An 18,849-nucleotide genomic window follows, 5' to 3' on the forward strand; every position below is an offset into this window, starting at 1 on the left:
TCAGACTTGTTCTACTTGGTCCCAGATGCCAATGCTGGGACTTATCAAAGGAAGTTACAAAAGAAGAAATGTTCCTATGAATACTAGGAAGAACTTTCTAACAATTCCTGCAAAATTCTACTTGGCAATAGTGAGTTTCCCCATCACCAGAGGTCTACTAGCAAAGATCGTATATACCTATACTAGAGATACTGTAAGAGGCTTCATTGGTTGGAACAGTGGACTATATAATCCTTACATTCTCTTCCAACTCTTAAATTTCTATGCACCATATGAAAATCCACTGCATGTTAATTGTTCCTATATTATTTTCTGACAAAGATAGAGGAAGTAATTAAATTTTGACCAATAAGCAGTGGAAAGGTGTACATAACACAGATAAATATGTGTCTGCTTTCTCCAAAAGTAGGAGAATGGATAAAATGAAAATCTAATGAACTTTCCTGACCTTCAGTCCTATTATCACCACTTAAATTCTTAGTAAGGGTTGTCATGGACCAGTAGACCTAAAAGAATGCATTCTTGATCTTCTATCCCCTCCCTGTCTTCTTTCTTTTGTTTCTCCACAGCACAGATTAGTTTGCCCTTTATATTGCTTGATATAGGCAGCAGGACTTGTAAGTCCTTTTATTTTTTTCCCTGGCTTTTTTTATATAATTAATTTATTTTTCAGATCTTAACATTCACTTCCACAAGAATTTGAATTCAAAATTTTCTCCCCACCTCCCCCCCCCCAGGATAGCATGCACCCCATCCACCCTTTCCTCGAGTCTGTCCTCGTTTCTATTACCCACCCTTCTTCTATCCCCCTTCCCCTCTATTTTCCTGTAGGGAAAAATAGATTTCTATACTCCATTGCCTATATAGCTTAATTTCCAATTGCATGCTAAAACAGTTTTTAACATTCATTCTTAAAGCTTTAAGTTCCATATTCTCTCCCTCCCTCTCCACCCACCCTCACTGAGAAAATGAACAATTAAATATGGGTCATACATGTGTAACAATGCAAAGCACTTCCATAATATTTATGCTGTAAAAGACTAACCACATTTCCCTCTGTCCTATCCTGCCCTTCATTTATTCCATTCTCTCCCTTGACTTGTCCTCCCACAATAGTGTTTGCTTCTGATTATCCCTTTCCCCAATTGGCTGTCTCTTCTATTATCTTCCCTCTCCTTTACCCATCCCCCTTGCCTTCCTGCAGGGTAAAATAGATTTCCATATCCAATTGAGTGTGTGTTATTCCTTCCTTAGACGAAATCCTATGAGAATAAGGCTCAATTATTCCCTTTCATCTCCCCCCTCTTCCCTTCCATTGCAGAAGCTCTTTCTTCCCTCTTGTATGTGAGATGGTTTGCTACATTCTACCTCTCTCTTTCTCTTACTCCTAATACATTCCATTTGGCAGTAAATTTTATTTTTTTAGGTGTTCTCCCTTCATATTCAGCACATCCTGTGTCCTCTATGTGTATATGTATATATATATATATATATAAAACATATATTATGTATTACATATATACATAATATACACATACATACCCCTACAAACCTACATATATATATATACATATATATATATATGTATATATATATATATATATATATATATATATATATATATTCCCTCTAACTACCCTAATACTAAAAAATGTCTCATAAGTTACAAATAACATCTTTCCATGTAGGAATGTAAACAGTTCAACTTTAATGAGTTCCTTAAGTCTTCTCTTTCCTGTTTACCTTTTCATGTATCTTTTGATTCTTTATTTGAAGGTCAAATTTTCTATTCAGCTCTGGTCTTTTCCACAAGAATACTTAGAAGTCCTTCATTTCATTTTTCCCCCTGAAGTATTATACTCAGTTTTGCTGGGTAGGTGATTCTTGGTTTTAATCCTACTTCCTTTGACCTCTGGAATATCATATTCTAAGCCCTTTGATCCCTTGGTGTAGAAGCTGCTAAATTCTGTGTTATCCTGATTGTATTTTCACATTACTTGAATTGTTTCTTTCTGGTTGCTTGTAATATTTTTTTTGACCTGGGAACTCTCAAATTTGACTATAATATTCCTAGGTGTTTTCATTTTGCCATCTTTTTCAGGAAGTGATCAGTAAATTCTTTCCATTTCTATTTTACCTTTCAGTTCTAGAATATCAGGGCAGTTTTCCTTGATAATTTCTTGGAAGATGATGTCTAGGCTCTTTTTTTGATCATGGTTTTCAGGTAGACCAAAAATTTTTAAATTATCTCTCCTGGATCTATTTTCTAGGTCATTTGTTTTTTCCAATAAGATATTTCACTTTGTCTTCTATCTTTTCATTTTTTTGGTTTTGTTTTATAATTTCTTGGTTTCTCATAATAATCATTAGCTTCCATCTGTTCCATTCTCATTTTTAAACAACCATTTTCTTCAGTGAGCTTTTGAACCTCCTTTTCCATTTGACCAATTCTGTTTTTTAAAACATTCTTCTCTTCATTGGCTTTTTGGATCTCTTTTGCCATTTGGGTTAGTCTATTTTTAAAGGTGTTATTTTCTTCAGCCTTTTTTGAGTCTCCTTTAGAAAGCTGTTGACTTGCTTTTCATGATTTTCTTGTATCGTTCTCATTTCCCTTCCCAATATTTCCTCCACCTCTTTTACTTGATTTTCAAAATCCTTTTTGAGCTTTTCCATGGCCTGAGACCATTGCACTTTTTTGGAGGTTTTGGATGTAGAAGCCTTGACTTTGATATCTTCCTCTGATGGTATGCTTTGTTCTTCCTCATCTGAAAGGATGAAAGAAAACACCTGTTCACCAAGAAAGTAACCTTCTTTAGTCTTATTTTTTTCCCTTTTGGGAGCATTTTCCAAGCCAGTTACTTGACTTTTGAGTCCTTTGTCAAGTGGAGGTTATACTTTAGGTAACTGTAAGTTCTCAGTTCTTCCAAGATGGCACAATCAAGGGAGACGAGTTTACTCCTCTCCTGGTCTGTACTCTGGTCTGGGAGCAACCACAAGCATTCTTTTCTGCCCTGGATGTGTGAGTAGGTTTCCCTCTCCAGATCCTCCATCAGTTTCCCCATGCCAGTGCTCATCTTCACCTAGGACTGCCACTTAGGACTGAGATCTAGATTGACTGCTTAATTCCCCCAAGGTCATTAGGCAATGGGCTACAAAAGTGGAACCTGCTTCCCCAGTGACTGCTGTTGCCCTGGGGCTGGAGCTGGGGCCAGGCAGTGCTCCCCTCTTATGCAGGTGAACTCACTGCACCTTTGACTGTGTTTGGTGTTTGTGGGTTGAGAAATTTGGGAACAGCAATTACTGCCCTGAAGCCTCCCTGGCTTTTCTTTTCTCTTCTGGTGCTACAGGAGATCATTCAAAACCATTCTGATCATTGATCCAGTGTAAGTGAGCCTAGAACCATCTTGCAGTACCTGTTTCATGCCCTATTCTAAGCCATAAAATAGATTATACACATCTTTAATTTGATACAATATGGAAAGTGACACTAATTTTCTACCAGAGGAATGACAGTATTGAACAAAAAAGCAGACTTAGCTAGAAGATCTAATTTCATACTTCTATTATCTTCCATGACCATATGCACAAATAAATGTGCATAATAACACTGTGGGAGATGATAGATTTTTCTTTCATTCCATATACAACATAGCAAGGGAAAGAAACTTTGTACATTTTATTTCAAACAGTTATTCATTTGGGATGTACTCAGTATCACATTTATTAGTTTTTATATTATAGAGAATTTTACTTTCCAGAAAATGGTCAGAACATGAAAGGATTCAAAGAAATTAATTGTATTTGGATGGGCCATAGGAAAAGTTACTGATTATAACCTGTTTAAGAGGGGCCCTGAGAACAAACATGTCTTCTTTTAAGAGATAAACCAGCAAGTCCACATACTCTTAAGTGCTTCTATTGTCAAAAAATCATCACTACATTAGGCTTCAGAGTCATGTTATAAAGATATTTACTTCTTCCTAGGTATGTTACTAACTCAAGGGTTCTTAACCGTGTGTGTGTGTGTGTGTGTGTGTGTGTGTGTGTGTGTGTGTGTGTGTGTGTATGTGTGTGTGTGTGTGTAGGACACCTTTGGCAATCTGGTAAAGGTTATGGACCTCTTCTCAGAATAAAGATTTGCTTCCTACATTTATAATCGGAGGAAAGCATAAATTTCAATTAGAGGTTCATGGAATAAAGATGTAAACTTTTTCTCATATAAATTCAAATATCTGACCCATCACTCCCTGAAATCTATCCGTATATCCCTTGAGTGTGGATCTCAAGTTAAGAGTCCATGTAGTAATTAATTAGAGTTACAAAAATGAACTGAATTTAAATCTTTTCATAAGCAAGAGAGACTAGTGGACTGTAAAATTATAATTTTAAATGAAAACTGAATTAATTTAATCTAGAACTGAGTCTTATCAACAGAGATTCTCTCTGAGACTATCTCTAAAGTTCCCTCTTCTCACAGCTCTGATAGGTAAATAGATCCTTCATCAGATTCATTGTTCTCCTGAGAAATGCTGATAAGGTCCAAATGGGTAAATTTGGAGGGACATATCAATTCCTGCAAATGGACCATGGGGAAAAACTCCTAATACCTTAGACAAGAAGATCTCCAGCTCAAAATAGACAAAACAGTATCTATCACTGTGGAACTGAACCACCAGAATAAGTTGAGAGGTGAGGGAAGGGCAAGTGATTGGACCATATGGTTAGCCTCAGCCTGTGCTTGCCATGAATCTTACTGTAATGATTATGGTCTTGGCAAGGAGCAAGGGTATCAGTTGATGAGAATCCTTTTCATCTGCCTGACTCCCACTGTTTTTTTTCACTGTGCTTTCTCTCTTCTGATGTGTTTTGACAGCTCTCTTCCCCATGGGCCCTTGCAGGGGGAGAACATGACTTTTTCCAGGTGAACATAATCCTCTTTGCTGACTGTCAGCTATTGAAATGTCTATGGAGATTGAAGGACTACAGGTATATCCTTGATGCCTGATAACTAACATGTAGGCCATGAGTTATTGTTTCACATGCTGAGTTTCATACAGGAATATTCAAAGATAAGCAATGCTATGTAATCTATTAAAAACTACCTTAGGAATTTTTTTAAGCTAGACCCATGATTTCATCAGGGAAAGGGACTCGTGGCAAAGAATTCCTTTTGCCAATGCTGATCAGCACCCTCTTAGCAGGTTATAATTTTAAAGAACTGCCTGGTACACTGAGACATTATGACTTGGGTCACAGAGCCAGTATGTGGGAAAGGAGAACTTGAATTCATGTCTTCCCATGCATAGGTCAACCCTCTATTGACTCTTCTGTGTTGTCTCTTACTTTATTAAATTTATGGAAAAGAAATGTTCATTGTTCTAATTATATTTTATGTTTCATCAATCTGAATACCACTTTCATGAGCTGATTCAGTTGATTGGTATTTTGAAGCCTTGGTAACATAAATAATTAGTAGGTTGGTATCATACATACATATATAGGTATATATGGATGTCATGTGTGTATACATATATTTTTTAAAACACATTTTCTAAAGGCATTTAAAAATTATTGTATGTGAACATAAATCTTCGACTTTTCTATCAGGGCTTTTCCTCTTTCATCATTTAATGAATCAAGTATAATTATTTTGTCACCTAAACTTCACCAAAAAAAAATCCAGGAAGCCAGACCAGAGGTATACAAAACAATCAAAACATCCTACAGCTGTGGTTCTTAAGCTTACTTTACTGTCATGGAATCCCTTTGGTAATGTCTTGAAGAAAGTGGATCTCTTTTCAAGATTTTCTAAAAATGATTGAAGGAAATGCTAAATTTTCACTTTAAAGTTAGTAAAAAAGAAAGTACAAACTTTTTTTTCCCATTGAAATACAGAACTCCCCCAAATCTTATGAAATCCCCTGTGGTCAAAAATTATTTTCCTAGAGGAAAACAGAGCTGGATCTCCCTTTTCATTCAGCACAATATAAAATAAATATTTTCCAATTATTCAGTTTATTTGATCAATGGAACCTATCAATTTGTATGATTTACAATTCCATGCTGGAAAAAAAATGTAGTTTACTCCTCTCTTATAGCCTGTTGCTATAGGGAATTATTGTCACGAAGGTCTTTTGATGTCCAGATCCTTAGAATCAGAGAACTAAGTAGAGCACAGAAACTGGGGCTTTGTCCCATGCTGTGAACATCCAGTGGGAGACAGTTCCCTCATCCAGTCTTGGGTGGTTGAGTTGATCCTCTAATGAGAAACATCATTGTGGTACTCTCCACATTAACTCCCTGCAAAGGTTGAGAGTTTGGGAACCATTGGCTGGTACATAGTAACATGAACTTGATTCTTTGACATAGGCTATCTTCTTTCTCAAAACAACTCCACCTAGGGTCAGGTGCCACTGTGCCCCCTGCACCTGCCACTTCCATCTAAATTTGCCCTGGATTCAAGAGCTTAAACCTCTGTCTACAGATAATCACTTCCTCCCTGCCCCAACTTTTTTGCCATCTGTCTTTATTTTGCTTCCTCATATTTCCTTGCCATAGAGATTCCTGGTTCCTATAATGAACCACAATGTATTTTTCCCTTATCGGCTTTTTATTTCACACTTCATTTATTTGCAAAAAGCATCCTTCATGAGGCGTGCTAATACTTAGTATAGAATGGAAGCAAACACATGTAAGTCTAGATCCTCTTCATCAATATAATAATTAAAAAGGCAGCTTAGAGGATGATTAAGTTTTACTTGACAAAAAAAAGATTGATGGTCTCAGATTGCATGTTAAACAGGTTTAAAATGTGTTGACAAATATGTTCAAATATGTCCTCAAAAACTTACTAGCTGTGTCAGTCTCAGCTTATGAGCCTTAGTTTCCATGTGCCTTAGTTTCCTCAGCTGCAAAAATGGTGATAATAAGAGAACCTACTTCTCAGGGTTGTTGTGAAGATCAAATGAGATAATATTTAAATAGCACACAGTACAGTGTCTGGCATGTAGTAAGTATTTAATAAATGCTTGTTCCTTTCTGTAACAGCAAGAATTCTAGCATACACAGGAGGAACTGTTGTACAGTTTCTTAAATATGCTTTTCTAAAAGGAAAGCAACTTTTGAGGAGTCAACAATCACTTTAATCAAGCACATACATCATTCACTTAGTTCAGGAGAAAAAGTCAGCACCCTGAACTTCAGAGAAAATACAGAGAAATAAAGACCTACAGTTAGGGCTTCCAACTGTCTGACCATATATTCATAGTCACCAGAGGGAAAAACACCAACATCTGGGTTTTTAAGTGGGGTTGAGGGGCTTCCTTAACAACTACCTAGAGTCTTGCCTGGCTAAACAAACACTTCCAATGAGTAAGCCCCAAAATAAAACCTCACCTCAGAGTATATATACACTTTTCAGAGTCAGAGGGCATCACAATCCTTGAGAACCTGTGCCTCATTAGAAATTAACAAAAGGTGTGGGCCTTCCTACAAAAGCATTCTCCCCTAATACAATTCCCTCAATGGGCAGGCTCATTAATGGGTGGGGAAGATCTTTAACTCTCATTAGCATTATATTTTCTCTTACTTTTCCATGCTAAGCATATATAAATTCCCAAATATCCTGGAGAATTCAACAATTTGTGGTGGAACTATTCATATCACACTCAAAGTTATAGCCCAAAATTGCTCAAATTCAACATTTAAGAAGATATTAATAGATGTTAGGATAAAATGAGGCTGGTGACCTTGTACAGTCCTCCCTCACTCCAATCAAAGTCAACTGCAAATCATGTCATCATCTTGCTGTCATGGTCCTCTTTGAGAATAAAGGACAAACACAATAGATGTTATCATAATGGGTATTTATACCATCAATACAATATCATCTGCAAGAAGCAGCATCTGAGGAAACCTCACCCTCTACAAGAAATCCCTCCTAAACTTGTCATGTTGGATCTACTCCTTTAATATATTGGTAATCATACAAAGGAGTTTTGCTTAATCATCCACTCAGGACAGATAGCTAAAGAATTTCTGCTGCCCAGATTTCAAGATAGATTTGCATAGATACCCTATAGACCAGGGGTTCTGAGTTATTTTGCGTGTATCATGGAAGCCTATTGTTGTCTGGTTAAACCTGCAGATTCCTCAGAATAATGTTTTTAATGCACAAAATAAAGTACATAAGGTTACAATGGAAACTAATTATATTGAAAGAGTTGTTGAAAATACATATTTTTAAAAAGCAAGTTCACATATCACAGCATGAGAATTCCTGCTATAGATCTCATCCAATAATATGCATATCTGCACTAGATTGTACAGTTGGTCAGTGAATTAAGACTAGAGTTGAAAATAGAAGAGTGGGTTGAATTGCTTTTAGGAAATTGCAGAACTTGTATTGACTCCAAGCTTCCCATGAAAGTTGCATCTTGTCTTTTCAATACTAACATTTTATTATTGTTGCTATGTGGCAGTAAGATATGAAATAGCATTACCTCTGAGGAGCTAAGAAATGGGAATCACAAAGGAGACAATAAAGAGGCACATGGCATGAGCAGACTGTAATATATAACCAATAATTAGTTCTAAAGAAGTATAGTGATATAGCTTATCATCAAAGAAAAATATGACAGAAACAGAGGATGGTATGATGATAAGGTAAGGGATCATACATGAATGACTGGTACTCTAGCACTGGCACCCTAGCAATGTCAGAAGAAAGAGAAAAAGAAAATTCCAGGATGTTTGATGAAACCTCTATGGTTAACTTTTCAAAGACGATGGGCAAGAGTTATGTAGGATGATCAGGCTTGTTTGGGCTGAAATCTTCATCGTTGTAGAGAATTCCCAAATAAGTGAACTCACAAGTTCATTTGAGTATTGTGGCAATGGGTTTTTGGAGATAGATACTTGTGGTTTGGGGTTTAATTTAGATTGACCAAGAGATTTAGATTTAGCTCAGTTTTTGAAATTTGGCTCTGAATTAGGTTGACTACCAAAGTCAGCCCAATATTCCCTATGGTTAATTAGATGTTCACTTGGGAAAAGGGTGATTTGGGAAGTAGTTTCTTGGCAACCATCATTGTACCTGACCTTTTTGTTATGCCTAATGGCTCTTTAAATCAAATCATTCCTTGTGAGTATATTTTATCTAAATTCAGTAGCCAACATCATTATTAAAAATACAAAAGGCATAAAACACACACAGTCTTTCATGTTATATATTTGCATATATACACACACATACATATGTATACGTACACATATATTTACCTATCTATATAAATATATATATCTATATATACATATATAAAGGAAGGTGATACTCTACTGTTAAAAATAAGCAGGAAAAATTCTTATGAATGAAGATTCCTTTTGGGAAAAGACATAAGAAAATCTTAAAATGTCAGGCATTTGTGCTCCTACTACACTATGTTGTTTTCTTCTGTAAGGAGACAAAAGGGCAGTATGGTGGACTGGATAGGGAGTCAGCTCAGACGTCAGGAAAACCCAGGTTCAAGTTCAGCCTCTGACACATACTATGTGACTCTAGACAATTCACCTAAACTTTCTAAGATTAGAAGTTTTGAAGAAAGTACAAATGGAAAATAAGAATAGCCCTGTCTCTTGATGTTTTCTATCTTTATCATTTTTGATCAGAAACTATCATTCAGTTGTAGTTCAGGCTCTGGGGCTACTCTCCTAAACCTCATTTGTGGGTAGGCTGAGTCTCCTACAGGTAGGTGGCTACTTCTCTCTTCAGGGTTCTGGAATTAACCCTTTTTTTGATGGAGTGCCCTTCTAATGCTATTATTCACCAGCCCCTAATAATTCATCATCCCTAGATGGGATGCTCTCCCATTGACTCTCTGTTTATATCAATTTCCTAGCCAGGCTTAATGAGTTTCTAAAAATGAATATTTACTAAAAAAAAAAAAAAAAGACATAGTAAGTGTCGTTGGTAAAATATCCCCCAAACAAGGAGCACGCTCCCCCAGAAGTACATATAGAGTCCAGGGGAATGTAGGCTTAAGTTTAGATGCATTTATGGAAAAGGAGTAAACTCAGAGCCTTTGGTTACTCAATGTCGTTTTGTTCTTTTGTGAGTCCCCTTGAAATTCTCCTGGCATGGTATAGCTTTCTGCTATGTTTCTTAGAGTGTTGTGAAGCTGTCTTTTCTCACTATATCTAGTTAGTGCTTGACGATAAGTACTGCAGTTCTGGTGACATGTTAGGATGGGCTATGAGAAATCCCAATCTGATATTTCAAATTGTGCAAAGTCATTCTCTGCTCAAAGGAAGGAGAAAGAAGGAAACAGAAGCTTTCTCTCCACCTTTCCCCTCTTTCCCCAAAATGATTTCTTCCTAGGGGCTTGGATGAAGTTGTTATCTTGAGGCTGGCCTACCCCTTGAATGCTAAGTTCTGAACTGACTTGCTCTTTGACTGAGTCTTCTCAACCAAATCTGATATGCTTCCTGAGTAGTAATGATTCATTTCACCCAATGGCTTTAAGCGCTCTGCTCCTCAGTTTGATTAACTAGGTTGTCCATAATAATTCTAATGCCTTTGAGCAATTGATCCAGAGAGATAATCTCACCTGATAAGGTGAGGACTAGAAGTCTATCAGAACTAGAGCATTTTGCTATATCCTTTAATTGGCTAATTGATTAATCGATTCAGTCAACCCATACCCTTACACAATGCTTTAAAATGATGTATCTCTTTGAATCAGGACAAAAACAAAAGATTCATTAGAGGAAGCATTGCAGTGAACTAAATACTCATTGCTTGAATAGGAAGTGGGAGAAAGGGTACTTTAAATTTTTTTTTAAAAATATATATTTATATATTTCATTAAATATTTCCCAATTACCTTAAAAGATATTTTTAACATTTGATTTTTGAAATTTTAAGTTCCAAACATTCTCCTTCGTCTTTCACCTCCCCCATCCCTTAAGAAGGCAAACAATATGATTTTGATTTATATATGTGGTCATGAAACATTGTCATGTCAGCCATGTTTCAAACACATACACACACACATACATACATGAAAATAAAGTGACAAAAGTATGCTCCAATCTGCACTAAGACTTCATCAGTTCTCTGGTGGTAGACAGCACTTTTCATCATGGGTCCTTTAGAATTGTCTGTTTTTTGTGGTGGCAAAGCATTACAAATTGAGGGAATGTTCATCCGTGGGGGAATGGTTGAATAAGTTGTGGTATATGATTGTGATGGAATATAATTGTGTTATGGGAAGTGAGGAACAAGATGGTTTCAGAAAAACTTTGGAAGCAAAGTGAAGTGAGCAGAACCAGGAGAATGGCATACACAGCAACAGTAATATTGTAACAATGAAAGATTTAGCTCCTCTGACCACCACAATGATCCTGTAGAGCTTTAATTCTCTAATCCTATGATTTTTATTGAACCTACCCTCCCCTACCCACCAAGAATGTTAGCAACAAGGGCAGAGCCAAGGTGGCAGAGTAGAAAGACACACATATGCAGGATATCCCCACATAGTCCATAAAATACTTGTAGAGAGGGACTCTCAACAAATTCTGGAGCAGCAGAAGTGGAGAATAACAGAGTGGAGGAGATTTCCAGCCCAGGGTGACCCGAAAGGCCCACAGGAAATGTCTGTTGCATCAGACGCAGAGCAGAGCCCAGTGCAGCCTTGGCCATGCAGCATGGCGCAGCTCTGGGAGGAGGACACCTCAACCCACAGGGGCCAAAAGTCAGTGACAGAGTTTTTTTCAGCTGTCTGAGAAGGGAGAAGGGCCTTCCCATAGCTCCGGCCTTAGGCAGTTTATGGGGCAGGCAACAGTTCCCACAGGAGCCCACATCCATAGTTGGATCATAAAACCCCTGGGGGCACTGAGCAGCCCATTCTTACCTCAGCCCTGTGTAGAAGCCCTGAGGGAACTGATCTTTATCTCATGCTGAATGGCTGCCCTGCTCCCACAGCTTAACTGAATCTCAGCCCCCCCAGGGCTGGCTTGGTGGAACTGGAGGCCAGGTGGTTGTGGAGAGGAAACTGTGCTAAGATTCTGGGAACAAAAATCTCTTCCTGCTCCCAGACCAGTGTACACACTTGATTGTGCCACCTAGGAGGAACTGAGATCTTACAGATTCCCAGAGTATACCCTTCTCTTGACAAAGGACCCAAAAGTCAAGTAACTGGTTGGAAAAATGCCCCCAAAAAGGGAAAAAAATAAGATTATAAGAGGTTACTTTCTTGGTGAACAGATATCTTCTTCCATCCTTTCAGATGAGGAAGAACAATGCTTACCATCAGAGAAAGACAGAAAAGTCAAGGCTTCTGTATCCCAAACATCCAAAATAAATATTCAATGGGTTCAGGCCATGGAAGAGCTCAAAAAGGATTTTGAAAATCAAGTAAGAGAGGTGGAGGAAAAATTGGGAGGAGAAATGAGAGAAATGCAAGCAAAGCATGAAAAATGGGTCAATGCCTTGCTAAAGGAGACCCATAAAAATACTGAAGAAAATAACACCTTGAAAAATAGGCTAACCCAATTGGCAAAAGAGGTTCAAAAAGCCAATGAGGAGAAGAATGCTTTCAAAAGCAGAATTAGCCAAGTGGAAAAGGAGGTTCCAAAGATCACTGAAGAAAATAGTTCTTTCAACATTAGAATGGAACAGATGGAGGTTAATGACTTTATGAGAAACCAAGAAATCACAAAACAAAACCAAAAGAATGAAAAAATGGAAGATAATGTGAAATATCTCATTGGAAAAGCAACTGACCTGGAAAACAGATCCAGGAGAGACAATTTAAAAATTGTGGGACTACCTGAAAGCCATGATCAAAAAAAAAAAGCCTAGACATCATCTTTCACGAAATTATCAAGGAAAATTGCCCTGATATTCTAGAATCAGGGGGGAAAATAAATATTGAAAGAATCCACCAATCACCTCCTGAAAGAGATCCAAAAAAAAAAAAAGAAACTCCTAGGAACATTGTGGCAAAATTCCAGAGTTCCCCAGGTCAAGGAAAAAATATTGCAAGCAGCTAGAAAGAAACAATTCAAGTATTGTGGAAATACAATCAGGATAACGCAAGATCTAGCAGCTTCTATATTAAGGGAATGAAGGGCATGGAATATGATATTCCAGAAGTCAAAGGAACTAGGACTAAAACCAAGAATCACCTAAACAGCAAAACTGAGTATAATACTTGAGGGGAAAAATTGGTCTTTCAATGAAATAGAGGATTTTCAAGTATTGTTGATGAAAAGACCAGAGCTGAAAGAAAATTGACCTTCAAACACAAGAATCAAGAGAAGCATGAAAAGGTAAACAGCAAAGAGAAGTCATAAGGGACTTACTGAAGTTGAATTGTTTACATTCCTACATGGAAAGACAATATTTGTAACTCTTGAAACCTTTTTCAGTATCTGGGTAGTTGGTGGGATCACACACACACACACACACACACACACACACACATACATAGAGAGAGACAGAGAGCACAGGGTGAATTGAATAGGATGGGATCATATCTTAAAAAAATGAAATTAAGGGGTGAGAGAGAAATATATTGGGAGAAGAAAGGGAGAAATGGAATGGGGTGAATTATCTCTCATAAAAGAGGCAAGTAAAAGACTTTTCAGTGGAGGGAAAAAGTGGGGAGGTGAGAGAAAAAACATGAAGCTTACTCTCATCACATTCGACTAAAGGAAAGAATAAAATGCACACTCATTTTGGTATGGAAATCTATCTTACAATATAGGAAAGTGGGGGAGAAGGGGATAAGCAGGGTGGGGAGGATGATGGAAGGGAGGGCAATGGAAGGAGGGAACAATGAGAAGTCAACACTCTTGGGAAGGGACAGAGTCAAAAGAGAGAGCAGATGAAATGGGGGGCAGGATAGGATGGAGGGAAATATAGTTAGTCTTATACAACACAACTATTATGGAAGTCATTTGCAAAACTACACAAATATGGCCTATATTGAATTGCTTGCCTTCCAAAGGGAATGAGTGGGGAGGGAAGAAGGCAGAGAAGTTGGAACTCAAAGTTTTAGGAACAACAGTTGAGTATTGTTCTTGCATACAACTAGGAAATGAGAAATACAGGTAATGGGGTATAGAAATTTATCTTGCCCTACAGGACAAAAGAGAAGATGGGGATAAGGGAAGGGAGGGATGGTAGAAGGGAGGGCAGATTGGTGATAGGGGTAATTAGAATGCTTGGCATTTTGGGGTGGGGGGAGGGGAGAAATGGGGAGAAAATTTGGAACCCAAAATTTCATGGAAATGAATGTTGAAAACTTAAATAAATAAATTTAAATTAAAAATAAAAAGAATGTTAGCAACAACATACCTGACAAGAAATCATTCAGCCTTTACTTAAAAACCTCCAATGAACAGAAAGCTGCAGATGTTCACTTTGGAACATCTCCATTTGTTATTAAGTTTTTCTTGACCTAACTTTAGTTCTTTATAACTTTCAGCAATTGGTCCTCTATCTGCCCTGTGGGGTCAAAAATTATAAGCCTTACCCATGTTGCATGTAAAAGTCTTTCAAGTACTTGAGACAGTTATCATGTCCTCTTACATTCTTTTCTTGGATATATTTCCCCAGTTCCCTCAAAGGACTCTTATAAGATATTGTGTAATGACCCTTCATAATTGTGATTCCTTTCTTCTGGAAAATTTCCAGTTTATTTATCAATGGACTATCTAAATTATGACACATAACTTTATGAAATATGTAAGAAGTAATTTAATGAGAACACAGTTGTTGTTCTGTGCTTTTCCTTCGTGTCTGACTCTTCATGACTCTATTTTTTCGAAAGATAATGGAGTGGTTTGCCATTTTGTTTTCCAGCCCATCTCACATATGAGGAAACTGAGGCAAATAGGATTAAGTGACTTTCCACGAGTCCCGCAGCTAATAAGTATCTGAGGCTGGATTTGAACTCACAAAGATGAGTCGCTCTGACTCTAGGCCTGGCACTCTATCCATTGCACCACCCTGCTACCCATACAATCTTTTAGATGTGATCTGACTAGGACACAGCATATACTGACTAGGATACAGTGTATCATAGTATAGGTGAAACACACTGTATCACCTCCTTATTCCCGGCATATGTCTCAGTCTTAATGCAGTCAGAGTGCATTCACTTTTTATTGATTGATTTATTATGGTGCTATATCATGCTGGTGGCTTATCTTGATGTTGAAATAAACTAGAAAGTTTTGATTTTTTAAAGACTTCCCTCCAATCATGCCTCCTCTATCTTATACTTATGAAAAGTTATTTTTAAACCCAAGTATATGGCTTTATATTTTTACAATGGATTCAATTCAGTGATCTAGCTTATCAGGTTTTTTGTTTGTGTGTTTGATTTTTGGATCCTGTCATCTAGTGTGCTCCAAGTTATGTGTTATCTGCAGAGTTGATAAGTGCTTTAACCAAATCACTAATAAAAATATCAGGCATCTCAGAGCCAAGCACAAATCCCTGAGGCATTTCATTGGATGCTTCTTTTTCAAGGTCCAGTTATTATACTAACTTATTCAGAATGCTTTCTGATTATGGATATTCAGTTGCAAATCTCCATAACATTGTGTTTTTCTAGTTGATATATTTCACATTTTCCACATGAATAGCTTGAGATACTTAATTATACATTTTACTAAAATCTAGGCAAACCATAAAAGTATAGCATTCCTCTGATCTACCATTTCAGTAGCAAAGTCATAAAAAGAAATAAGGTTAGTCTGGAACAACTTGGTCTTAATGAAACTATGTTGGCTGCTTGTGATCATTTTTCTTTTCTCTAGATGATCACTAAACATCTCTTTAATAAGGTTCTAGAATTTTGCCAAGAATTAGAGTCAAAACTCATTGGCTTATAATCTGTAGACTATTTTCTTCTCTCTCCACCCTCTTTATTTTTTAAAACTGGAAGAATATTTGCCTTTCTTCAGTCTGTGGGCTTCTTTAGTTCTGTTCATCACTTTTTCTAAGTTTCATTGCTCTGTCTCAGCAATCACATCCAGTTCTTTCCATACCCAGGGCAATACTTGTTTTGAGTCAGGGAACTAGAATTCATCAATTTTAGTTAGGTGTATTCATCTTATCTATATTTGGTATTAACTTCCTCTTATCAATTTTTAATATTGTCTTTTGAATCCAAAGCTTTCTTCTTGGTTAAAAAACCAAAACAAAGCAAAATAAAAACTGAGTAGAACAATGATTCTACTCCTTCTTTGATCCTTCTATTTGCTCTAATCTAGGTAAATAACTCCTTCCTTTTTTCTTTAGCTTTCCTTACCAACCTCAGCTCATTTTGCCCTTAAGAACTCTGATAATATTTTTACATTATAGTGCCATTCCTTGGTATTTCTCCTCTATTGTCTGCCCTTGCACAGACTCTGAAGGGGAGTGTTCACTTTCCTCTGGGTTCCCGTGATTTCCACCCAGCAACCAAATCTTTCCTCTTAGTGAGAATCAAATCCTGAATAGATTTTTCCCTTAGTTGGTCTTTCCACTTGAAATTTGAATCTAAGCTTAATTGTGGCCTTTTGTGGGTGGAGGGAAGAAGGGGAAAAAGAACAAACTAAAAAGTGCACAGAAGAAAACCAAAGAAAACTAACAACAAAGCAAAGTAAAGATGGATAGCCCTCAACACAACATATAGTATTTTTATTACATAAGCTTTCTTGAAATGGAAATTTATTGCTGTATCCTCTCACATTCTGCTGTGCATATGACATGCTTTTTTTCTTTTCTTATTATATATTTAAGAGTCTCTGTTTTCATTTATGTTTCTTTTTCTTTTATTGTATATTTAAGTTTCAGTAAAAAAGGGGGGGAAGAGAAAAAGAAATTTGAAATTATCATTAAGGCTTATCATGAGCTTCTTAGCATCTCTATTTTGACAGATAGGGAACTCAAATAGATGTCCTCCTATCACTACTCTATCATGCCATTCTGTGATATGTTTCCCAAAATACTGATCTTTCTTCTGTCAAGCTGGTTTGATGACAAAATTGCTTCTGTTTCTCTCTCCATTGATGTCCTAAATGCCTCCCACCATACTTTCCTGCTTTAGTTTTTAGACGGCCTTAGATGAACATACCTCCAAAATGTCCAATGCTACCACTCCCTATTATCTATCCTGTTTTTTCCCCCAATAAATTATATCCATCTAGAGCTTTATTCCCATCATGAGTCTCACTCAATTAAATTTAAGTAAAACCTATAAGGTCAATTTTCCTCCTCCTGTTAGGAATCTAGTTCCTTTTGCATATTGCCCACTCTTTGCTTGTTTTTGTATAAACATTAGAGGTCATGGGATTTTGCTACTGGTTCTTATCTTGTATTTTTGTCTTCTATAATCTTTTGGTATTTCAACTGTTATCCTTTTTTCTCATGTCACAGATACTCTCTATAGGATCTGATCTTGTGAATATATAGTCAGTCTTTTTCTTTTTTCTATTCTCTTCTAAGATTTAAAACATTTAAAAATTATGTATCTGCAAATTACTAGGAGAATACACTTTTTACACCAGCCTGAATGAGGTACAATAAATCTTTTACCAGGATCCTATAAATTGTATATTTTAAGTTATGGTTCAGAAATCCAAGTCCCATTCTTAGATATTATTTTCTTAACCAGCTGTTCACTTCCCAAATCAGTTTATCTCTTCTGCATGCATTACCATAAATGGTCTGGAGTGATAAAAATAATGGTCCTTATGGTCTTCAATTTCTTGCCCAAGACTGCATCTTTGCCAAAGTTTTCTGGGTTCCTTTCGATAACAACATTTGTGCCCATGTTTATCACCCAAATTTGGAGAGTGGTTTTCCATTTTGATAAGATTTCCAGTTAAATCTTGATTATATGACATAGGAGAACATATATTTAAAAGATCATAGAAGGATTACTATTTTTACAGGAATGTGTCACAATCTTATATTTATTCTGTTTCTAGGAACTTCTATCTTCTGAATATTTCTTTTAAAAGTTAAGTTCAGCAGGGAGGGCGGGGGAACAGAGCCAAGATAGTGGAGTAGAAGGATGGACTTGATGTAGCTCTACCCCCATTGCCCATAAAATCCCTGCAAAAAAATGACTCTAAACAAATTCTAGAGCAGCAGAAGCCATAAAATGATGGACTGAAAGAGATTTCCAGCCAAAGACAATCTGGAAGGTCAATAGGAAAGGTCTATCATGCTGGACTCCAAGCAGAGCACAGTCCAACCTTGGCTACATGGCACAGTGCAGATAGGACTGCAGCAGGTTTCAAGGCATGGAATCATAGGTAGCAGCTGGATCCCAGACTTCTCACCCCACAAACACCAAAGACAACTTCAAAGGTCAGTAAGAAAGCTCTTTCACTTGAGTGAGAGGGGAGTACCTTCGGGCCCTAACCCTGGGACCAGGGTGGCAACAGGGTCCACTTTTGGAGTCCTTGACTTAAAGATGCTGGGAGAATAAAGCAGCTGATCTGGATCTCCATTCTGAGTGGTGATCCTGGGGTGAGGAAGAGCACTGGCATCGTGGAGCTGGTGGAGGCTCTGGAGAGGGAATTCTACTCACAGATCCTGGGTAGAAAAGCTTGTGGTTGCTCCCAGAGCAGAGCACAGGTTAGGGAAGGAGTAAACTCCTCTCCCTTGGTTGTACCACATGGAGGAACTGAGAACTTACAGGTTCCTGGAGAATACCTTTTGGAGAGGGAATCCTAATCACAGATCTTGGACAGAAAGGAGTACTTGTAGTAGTTCACAGACCAGAACACAGACCAGGAGAGGAGGAAACTCCCCTCCCTTGATTGTGCCACCTTGGAGGAAATGAG

The sequence above is a fragment of the Notamacropus eugenii genome, chromosome 2, assembly GCF_028372415.1.
Source record: "Notamacropus eugenii isolate mMacEug1 chromosome 2, mMacEug1.pri_v2, whole genome shotgun sequence".
Classification (NCBI taxonomy): domain Eukaryota; kingdom Metazoa; phylum Chordata; class Mammalia; order Diprotodontia; family Macropodidae; genus Notamacropus; species Notamacropus eugenii.